The sequence below is a fragment of the Chrysochloris asiatica genome, unplaced genomic scaffold, assembly GCF_000296735.1.
Source record: "Chrysochloris asiatica unplaced genomic scaffold, ChrAsi1.0 scaffold00004, whole genome shotgun sequence".
Classification (NCBI taxonomy): Eukaryota; Metazoa; Chordata; class Mammalia; order Afrosoricida; family Chrysochloridae; genus Chrysochloris; species Chrysochloris asiatica.
Genome location: NW_006408522.1, coordinates 18,840,819 through 18,851,070, shown reverse-complemented (window position 1 = coordinate 18,851,070; position 10,252 = coordinate 18,840,819). Strand labels below are relative to the sequence as shown.

The 10,252-nt window shown below is 38.9% G+C and overlaps 1 pseudogene; it reads right to left on the bottom strand.

The window, feature by feature from the left end:
• Positions 1-9,357: 9,357 nt before the first annotated feature.
• LOC102812949 lies at positions 9,358-10,246 on the bottom strand (annotated as a pseudogene).
• Between the last annotated feature and the right edge of the window lie 6 nt (positions 10,247-10,252).

The following is a 10,252-nucleotide window of genomic DNA, read 5'->3' as shown; positions in this document are numbered from 1 at the left end:
GTCAAAAGAGACTCTGAAAATTGATCTCCAGCATGGAAATGCTCAAGCAAATGGAAGAAATGAGGACGTAAAAGAGCTGAATAGAAAATTTCAAAGGGCAGTTCAAGAAGACAAAATAAAGTATTATAAAAAAATGTGCAAAAGACCTGGAGTTAGAAAGCCAAAAGGGAAGAGCATGCTCAGCATTTCTCAAACTGAAGTAACTGAAGAGAAAACTCAAACCTCACCTTGAGATATTGAAGGATTCTATGGGCAAAATATGGAATGATGTAGAGAGGCAATAATGCTGAAGGAAAAAGTATAAGACACACTGAAGAATGTCGACAAAGAACAAGGTTCCAGGAATTGATGGAATACAAATTGAGAATTTTCAATCAACTGATGCAGCACTGGAGACACTCACTTATCTATGCCATGAAATTTGGAAGACAGCTAACTAGCCAATGAATTAGAAGAGTTCCATATCTGTGCCCATTCCAAAGAGAGATGACCCAACGGCATGCAGAAATCATTGGACAATATGAATAATATTACATGTAAGTAAAATTTTGCTAAAGATAATTCAAAAACAGCTACAACCATACATTGACACTGAACTGCCAAAGATTCAAGTAAGATTCAGATGAGGATGTAGAACGAGGGATATCATTGCTGATGTCAAATGAATCTTGGCTGAAAGCCGAGAGTACCAGAAAGATGTTTACCTGTGTTTTATTTACTGTGCAAAGGCTTTTGACTATGTGGATCATGAGAAGCTATAAACAACTTTGCAGAAAATGTATGTTCAAGAACACCTAATTGTGCTCATGAGGAACTAGTGCATAGACCATGAGGCAGTCATTTGAACAGAACATGGGGACACTAAATGATTAAGTTCAGGAAAGGTGTGAACCAGGATTGTATTCTTTCACTTTCCTTATTCAGTCTGTATGCTGAGCAAATAAATCAAGAAGCTGGATGGTATGAAGAAGAATGTGATGTTGGATTGGAGGAAGACTCATTATAAACCTGTAATACGCAGATGATAAAGCCTAGCTTGCTGAAGGTGAAGAAAACTTACAATACTTACTGATCAAGATCAAAGTCCACAGAATTCAGTATGGGTTGTACTTCAATGCAAAGAAAACAAAAATCCTCACAACGGGACCAATAAATAACAACAAGATAAATGGAGAAAAGATTGAAGTTGTCAAAGACTACATTTTCCTTGGATCCACTATCAACACTCATTGAAGCAGCAGTCAATAAATCAAACAATGTATTGCATTAGGCAAATCTGTTGCTCAAGACTTCTGTAAGGTATCCAAGGGCAAAGATTTCAGTTTGAGGACTAAGATGCGCCTGACCCAATTCTTGTTATTTTTCAATAACATCATATGCTATTGAAAGTTGGACAATGAATAAGGCAGACCATAGAAGAATTGATGCATTTGACTGTTGGAGAAGAAAATGAAAAGTATGATTGACTGCCAGAAGAACAAACAAATCTGTGCTGGAAGAAGTATAGCCAGAATGCTCCTTAGAAACCAGGATGACAAGACTATCTCTGATACTTTGGACATGTTATCACAGGGGACCAGTCCCTTGAGTAGGACATCATGCTTGATAAAGTGGTTAGCAGAAAAAAGGAAGACCCCCAATGAGATGGATTGACATAGTGGCAGCAGCAATGGTCTCAGATGAAACAAAAATTGTGAGAATGGTGCAGGATGAGGCAGTGTTTCATTCTGTGATGGATAAGATAAGTATGAATTGGAACCGACTATGACACCTAACAAGAGTAGGGTTTCTTATGAACAGTTGATGGGTTTGAACCACCAACCTTGCAGTTAGAAGCCTAGTGCATATTCTAAAGCAATACATCGGTACTCAAGACTTCAGTGATCTCAGATTCCATACTTGATATCTCTTACATTCCACAACTGACATTTAACTCAGGTATTTAGTTTCCAAATTCTGCCTTTTTATTAGTTTTTCTGGGGTTTTCTCTATGTATAGTGATTTAATTGTCAGCCAATAATTCTCTATGTATAGTGATTTAATTGCCAGGCCAACACTGGTTGCAGATTTTGGAACTCAGCCCTTGTTTTTTTTTTTTTTTCCTTCTCTTAAAAGTTCTATCCTGAGCTATCTATTTCTCTCCATAACTTTAATTCCAGTCGCTTATACTTCAAAGATAAGGAGCTCTGGTAGTATAGTGGTTACGAAATTAGGCTGTGAACCGCAAGGTCAGCAGTTCAAAACTACCAGCTGTTCCGCAGGAGAAAGATGAGGCATTCTGCTCCCGTAAAGATTTACAGCCTCAGAAACCCTGTACAGGGTTTACTTTACTCCCGTAAAGACTATGAGTCGGAACTGACTCCACGAGACACAACCACCACCACCACCACCACCATACTTCAAAGATGGAGTATCCTGGTTATACAAATAGTTAAGTACTTGCCTGAAGATTGTCAGATCAAGCCTACTAAGAGGGTCACAGAAGACACGTCTGGTGATCTGTTTCTAAAAGCTCACAGCCTCATAAAACCTATGCACCAAGAACATCACCTTGGAATTGGCTTCTGGCAATTAACCACTTTGAAGCTCTAAAGCTTTGTTTTTCTGATGCTCTGACCTGGGCAGCATGGAGATGTCTTCAGGTGAGGTACACATTCACCAACTTCATCTAGTATAATTCCTGACTTTCAAAGTAGACTCACTTCCAGTTTTCACCTGCTTTGGGTTGCTTTTCAGTACTTTTGCATGACTTTTATTCTTAAATATTTTGGCCAAATATTAAAACAAATCTAAAGGCAGCTCGGTCTATCCACACTGCTCTACCATTAAAGTATAAGGGTGGTGGAGGACTGGGCAGTGTTTCATTCTGTTGTGCATAAGGTCATTAGGAGTAGAATCCAACTCGATGGCATTTAACAATACGGTTTATGTGAAGTGATCAAATAGAAACCTGAATCAAATATCTTGGATCCACTACTAATTTTTTGTATGAATTTGGTAAATAATTGTCTTTGGTAAATCATGTCTTTTATCTCTCAGCCTCAATTATTCATCTGTGAAGTTGTTCTTGCTGTTAAGTGCCATCGAGTAGCTGGTGAGCTTGGTCTGCCAACCTTGAAGTTCAAACCAACTTTGCAACCCAGAGCATTAACCCACAGTGCCACACCAGGACTCAGTGCTAACTTCCAGCAGAGAAATGCTAACTCTATACTGCAGAATGATCAGAAAACAAGTCACTCACATGTGTATTTCTTGTTTGTCTCCACTAGAGGGGGAAGCAACACCAGATTTGTTGTTGTTGTTAAGTGCCGTCCAATCAGTTATGACCCATAGCAACCCTATATAGGGTTTCCTTGGGGCGACTGATGAGCTTGAACTGCCAACCTTGCAGTTCAACTGGCTTTGCAGTCTGGCACATTAATCCACAATGCCAAGATAGATGTGGTTAAAAGAACTGAAAAAGACACTAGTGTAAAAAATTCATTCAAAGTTTGTTTGTTTTTGTTTTGTCTTTTTATCTTTAGCTCTTCATCACTGTTCTCCTGGAGCACTGTGCCAGCCTCTAAACCTGGAGTCAACCCTTCTTTGTCATCTTCCAAGTTCCACAGGGATGCCAGACTGACATTCTGTGGCACAAATCAAATTATGTCAAACTTCAGTTGCAAATCTCAGTGGCTCCCCATCCATTGTACTTGGGAAAAAAGTACAATTTCTCATGTATCATTTGGAAGAATTTTTCATGATCTTACTTAGCTGTCCTTGGCAAGCCTTTCATTCAGCATTCTTACCTTGTCCCTATGCTCTGTTGTTGTTAATTGTCATGGAGTTGGTTCCAACTCAGAGTGACCCTGTATAGGGTTTATGAGACTATAAATCTTTGTGGGATTAGAAAGCCTCATTTTTCACCACAGAGCAGCTGGTGGGTTTGAATCACTGACCTTGTGGTTAGCACTCCAGTCCTTATCCTACAGAGCCACCACACTCCTTATGCACTAGTTACACTTAACTGTTGTTGTTAAGTGCTGTCAAGTTGATTCCAACCCATAGCCACCCTGTATAGGGTTTCCAAGGAGCAGCTGGTGAGGTTGAACCACCAATCTTGCAGTTCAAGTGACTTTTCAGTCTGATGCATTAGCCCACAGCACTAACTGTGGGCAGTTTTCTTGTTTGGCTGTGGATTTTGTTTCATGTGCATTTCAATGCCTTTCTTATCTTTATATTCATAAGGGCTTGGCACCTTGTCTGGTCGTGTGGTAGGTACTTAATAGAGCGTTGTTGAATAAATGAGTTATCTGTACTTCTGGACCCTCAGATTGAATTAAGAGAGGAGCTTTTCAGGAATCAAGCATTTCCAAGAGGTGATGCTTAAGATTATGACACTATGAATAGCAGTGCTAATATTATTATTACTGATACTGCTAATACCAATGTTGTTGCTGTTAAGTGCCATCGAGTCTTAGCTACCAACCCATAGCGACCTTGTACAGGGTTTCCAAGGAGCAGCTGTTGGGTTTGAACCACTGGCCTTGAGATAAGCAGTCCAGTACTTATCCTACAGTGCCACACCAGGACTCCACAATATCTAGCTAGCATTTATTCATTTATTGTGCACTCTTTATGTGTTGAGCCCTTTTGCTGTATAATACATAAAATATGAATTATCACCACAACTTTGTGAGGCAAGGACAGCTATTCCCATTTCAGAAGTAAGAAAGCAGGGGCACAATATGGCTAAGCAACTTGATTAAAGTTCTTCTGGTCACTAAAAGATAGTAGCTCAGTTTTGAACACAATTAACCTGACACCAGAATCTACATATTATATGGCTTTAATTGTACAGGTGGAGAGTGTCATGATTAATGGAAAGAACATAGATTCTGAAAATATTGAATTGTCATGTTAAGATGTTAAAAGGAATACTGACTTAGATATTTTAGTTGCATGTTAATTGTAGCTGTTCTCCAGTACAAGGAAAGCACTAGAAAAGAAGGAATGTTGATTCTCTTCATATGGATACCAAGTGCCTAGTAAGTGTTTAGCACATATACCAGTAGTAGGTACTCCATAAATATCTATAGAAGGAAGTAAGAAAGAAAGAAAGAGAGGAGGAAGGAATTACTAAGATGCGATTGATATTATAGTAAGCCTTGGAGTACAATAGTTAAGCACTTAGTGTTGTTGTTAGTGTCATTGTTTCTGATGGTGAGTGGACTCTGTGTAGGGTTTCTAAGGAGCATCTGGTGAGTTTGAACTGCTGACATTGCAGTCCAGTGCTTATCCTATAGCACCACACCAGGACCCTTGGTAGATAGTTTTAAACCACAGCTGCTTTGCCACAAAATGATAGAAATTCGCTTCCATAAAGACTGTTATTGTTCTTGGACATTGGCTATACAAAATGGGGGCCTACAAAAGCAAGAAGTGACTGGCTTATAAGCTTTCTAGAGGGAACCTAGATCCACAGGACATGGAGGAGGGTAGATAGAATCTCCACTGAGTAGTATCCAATCTGCCTGGGCCGGGCTGATGAAAGGAGATGCAAATAGGTCTCTTGTCGTACAATAATGAGTAATTGCTATCAGGACTGACTGTCAGGGTTGGAAATGTAAAGGTAGACGTTTTGTAGCAAAAGGAGGGGAGTGGTTGTCTGCAGTCCAGGAGCAGAGGTCTCTGGGACCATCAAGGGAGAAGAGCAGAGTGTGGGACCCTACCCAGAGAAACAATGATGCCAGAGATGGAAGCAGAGACTATGATGTGGAGAGATGGAGCAGCTGGGAACTCTAGACCCAGACAGGGAGAGGGGCTGTGTGCTGAAGACCGGGAATAACTTGCAGGGTATATCCTTTGGTTGGCTGATGATGCATGGAGGGGATTGCAACCATGGCAATGAAACGATATAGGATAGGATGAATGTAAAGCTAATGTTCTCCTATGTAAACTATCACATAATTCACAATAAAACATTAAAAAAAAAAAAAAAAAGATTATTGTTGTTAAGTGCTGTTGAGTCAGTTCCAAACCATAGCAACCCTGTATAGGGTTTCCAAGGAGCAGTTGGTTCAAAGGGCTTTGCAATCTGGTGCATTAACCCACATCACCACACCAGAACTCCAAAATATTGAAAACCCTATAGGTAATTGCTGTGGGTATTGAAATGATAAACGTTTTGCCTTAGCTTTCATCTTGTTTGATCAAATGTATGCTAAGTTGCTTACATCTGTATAACTTTCTTTTGTTTTCCTCGCAGTTAGTCTGTCACTTTATAACCAAGCGGGTTCTGCTGAACCAATTATAACTCATGGTGACGCCATGTGTTTGAGAGTAGAATTATCCTCTGTATCTTTTCAGTGGCTGTGATCTGTCTAAAGTAAATTGCCGGGCCTTTTTTCCTTAGGCTCGTCTGAATGGGTTCAAATGGTCAAACTGGCACTGTGGAAAGTATTTAATAAACACTCCTGTATTAATATGAAACTGCTAGAAATGAACATAAAAGGCAGTTACTGTAATTCTTGTACTGTGTACCCTTTTTTCTCTGCTTTTTTTAAAAATCTATTTTGATCTATTTTACCACCCAAAACCTTATAAAAAAACCCCTGATAATAATGCAAATTATCATCCAAAGAAATGTAAATCAATTGTGTCTGATGGAGTTTAATTAATTATTGACCCATTTCATTTCAGCATGATCTGTTTATATGAGAATATGTATGGCTCTTTGAATTTGTCTTTGAACAGTTTTTAAAATGTACTGGTTTCTTCATTAATTCATGAGTTTAATGAAATCTTTGGACTTTGCTAATTTTTTATCTATATATTGCCATGATTATACCTTCTTTTAACAATTAATAAGATAAAGAGCAGATATTATTTTTGTTTATAGCTATGCCTTTTTATGGAAATCTTTATTATTTGTGTTATCTTTAGATTCTGTTAATGAAATGCAAACATCTATCCTAAACTGGTTATGTGTCCAGTAAAGCATTGTATTTTCTGTTCAGTTGAGGCACAATGTCCTTTTGAAGTGTCTTCCTTTCACAAGTTTCTGAAAACTGGGAATCAAGTAGAAATGTATCGTATCTCACCAGCTTGTTAAGACTATGTGTCCACCAGATGTCACTCTGGTATTTTAGAAGCCAAGAAAACAAAATCCTTGTCCCAACTCTATAATCTGAATGGAGGAGCCTTGGTGTGGTGCTGTAGGATAAGAAGTGGACTGCTAATCACAAGGTTGGCAGTTCAAACCCACTAGTCACTCCTCGTAAACCCTATACAGGGTTGCCATGAATTGGAATTGCCTTAACTGCACTTAACAATAACAAAATCAACAATCTGTATGTAAAAAAGCTCTGGTAGAATTTGTTGTTGTTGTTATGGGCCATGGACTTATGAGACTGTAAATCTTTACAGGAGCAGAAAGCCTATCTTTCACCCACGGAACAGCTGGTAGTTTTGAACTGCTGACCCTGAGGTTAGTAGCCCGATTTGTAATCACTACGCTAGTTATAATTTGTGCTGCTAACTGTAAAGACAACAGTTTGAATATACCAGCTGCTCAGTGGGACAAATATGAGACTTTTTGCTCCCGTAAAGAATTACAACCTTGGCAACACTATACACAGTCACTATAAGTTGAAACCGACACCAGGGCACATAACCACCGCCACCGATCTGTATGGAGGACTCCTGGTGTGGTGCTGTAAGATAAGTACTGCACTGTTTAAATGCAAAATTGGCATTTCAAGCTTACCAACTGCTCCTTGGAAACTCTATTTGTTGTTGTTAAGTGCTGTTGAGTAGGTTCCAACTCATAGTGACCCTTTGTAGGGTTTCCGAGGAATGGCTGGTGAACTTAAACCATTGACCTTGCAGTTCAAAGCAACTTTGCAATCCAGAGCATTAACATGCAGTGCCACACCAGGACAAGGTCGTTATGAGTTAGAATTGATTCAAGAACACTTAACAACAACAATCTGTATAGAAGCATACATCTTTCTCCCTTGAAGCAGCTGGTGGATTTGAACCAGTGACCAAGATTTCTAAACACTTTTTCTAATAGGTAATTTATGCCACTGTAGTGCACAGGAGTTATTTTTGATAATACAAGTAAAATGTTTGTTAGTCATTATCATTGATAGTCCTTATATCGGATGGTGGTATTTCAACACTGATGCCGTAGGGCTGGCACAGGAGGCTGGGAGATAAAATCTAGCTGTTCATATTTTTTTCTGTATCTGGCTTACCTGGGAACTTCTGTATAACTTTGTGATTTTTTTCTTTGGCTAATTATTTATTTAACTTTTAGAGTACTTTTTGAAATTAAAATATGTTGTTGTTGTTGTTGTTAGGTACCCTCAAGTTGATTCTGACTCGACTCATCGCCACCTTATGCACAACAGAAAGAAACACATCCTGGTCTTGTGCCATCCTCACATAGTTGGTCAGGTTAAACTCATTGCTGCTGCCACAGTACCAATCAGTCTCATTGGGGGTCTTTCTCTTTTTCACTGACCTTAAACTTTACCTAGCATGATATCTTTCTTCAGGTACTGGTCCCTCCTGACAATTTGTTTGAAGTATGAGAGATGAAGTTTGGCCATTTTGCCTTCCAAGGAGCATTCTGACTGTATTTTTCCCAATACAAATTGGTTTGTTCTTCTAGCAGTCCATGGTATTAGTAATATTTTTATCCAACACAATAACTCAAATGGATTAATTCTCCTATTGTGTACTTATTCATTGTCCAACTTCCACATGCATAAAGTTATTGAAAGTACCATGGCTTGGGTCAGGCACACTTTAGTCTTCAAACTGACATCTTTGCTCTTGAACATTTTAAATAGAGCTTGTGCAACAAATTTGCCTAAATGCAATATGTCTGATTTCTTGACTGCTGCTTCCATTAGTGCTGACAGTGGATCCAAGCAAAATGAAGTCTTTGACAACTTCGATCTTTTCTCCATTTATCATGATGTGATTTATTGATCCAGTGGTGAGGATTTTTGTATTGTTTATATTAAGGGGCAACACATACCAAAGGCTGTGGTCTTTGATCTTTGCCAGTAAGTTTCTGTTTTGTTTTGTCACATAAGGAAGCATTTACTTGAGGTTTAACATGAAATCATACAAATAAAATGTGTATAAACACAAATCCACATCAAGTCAAAACACAGATAGCCAAGGACAAAGTAAAAACAAAGAAAACTAAGTGGCGGACATATACAGTTGGACACAATTATGTCTTGCACACTTAAAAAGTCTTACAAAAAATCATCTTAGATCAACAGAAGATCTATCTTCAGTGTCATCCTGCCAAGATGGGTTACTTTAGCATCTCCATCTGTTTCTCCAATGTCCTCCTTAGTATGACTGGTCATTGGTTTGGTGATTGTCACCCCCTCAAGATGCCATATGTACTCTGTTGGCCACTGTAGTCTGCGTATCCCTGTCCATATCCATAGTTCCCATACTATGGCCATAGCCACTATAGTTTTGATCACCACCATAGGCACTATTGTAATTTCCATATCCTTGATCATCATAGTTATTAAATCCTTGGTTCCAGTTTTGGCACTGCCCTCATCCACGACCCCTAGTACCACCTCTCCCACCAGCTGCAGCACCTCTTCCTCCTTTCTGTTGCTGTTGCTGCCCATATACCTTTTTGGGCTATGCAATTTTGAGTTCAGACTTCCCAGAACAAATTTGATGATACCTGCTTTTTAACAATTTCTTTACTGGCTCTTCATCTGTATATGTGATAAAACATAATCCTTGTCTTTCATTTGTTTTTGTATCCATGGGAAAGTCAATATTTTCAATCTCTTCAAATGCACCAAAATATTTTTTCATTTGTTCTTCAGAAGTATCTGGACTCAATCCACCCCCAAAAAGTGTTTTTTTTTTTGTTTGTTTTTTTTTAGGGAGGGTTCCTTCCCTTTTAAAGCTTTGGCTCTTTTGGGGTCTATTAGTTTGTCATCCAGTTCGTGTTCTTTCACTTCCAAAACCGTTATCAACACTATCAGCATCTTTGAAAAGCACAAATCCAAATCCCCTTGACCATCCAGTGACTGGATCTGTTTTAATTGTGCAGTCTACAACCTCTCCAAATCGAGACAAATAGTCAGATCTTTCTTGCTTGCATCCCAGCTCAAGCCTCCAGTAAACATTTTACCGTCATCCTGCTGATTCTTGCTCACATTATCTTGGATCCCTCTGTGAATTCCTTTACATTTCTGTACTCAGTCATGTACTC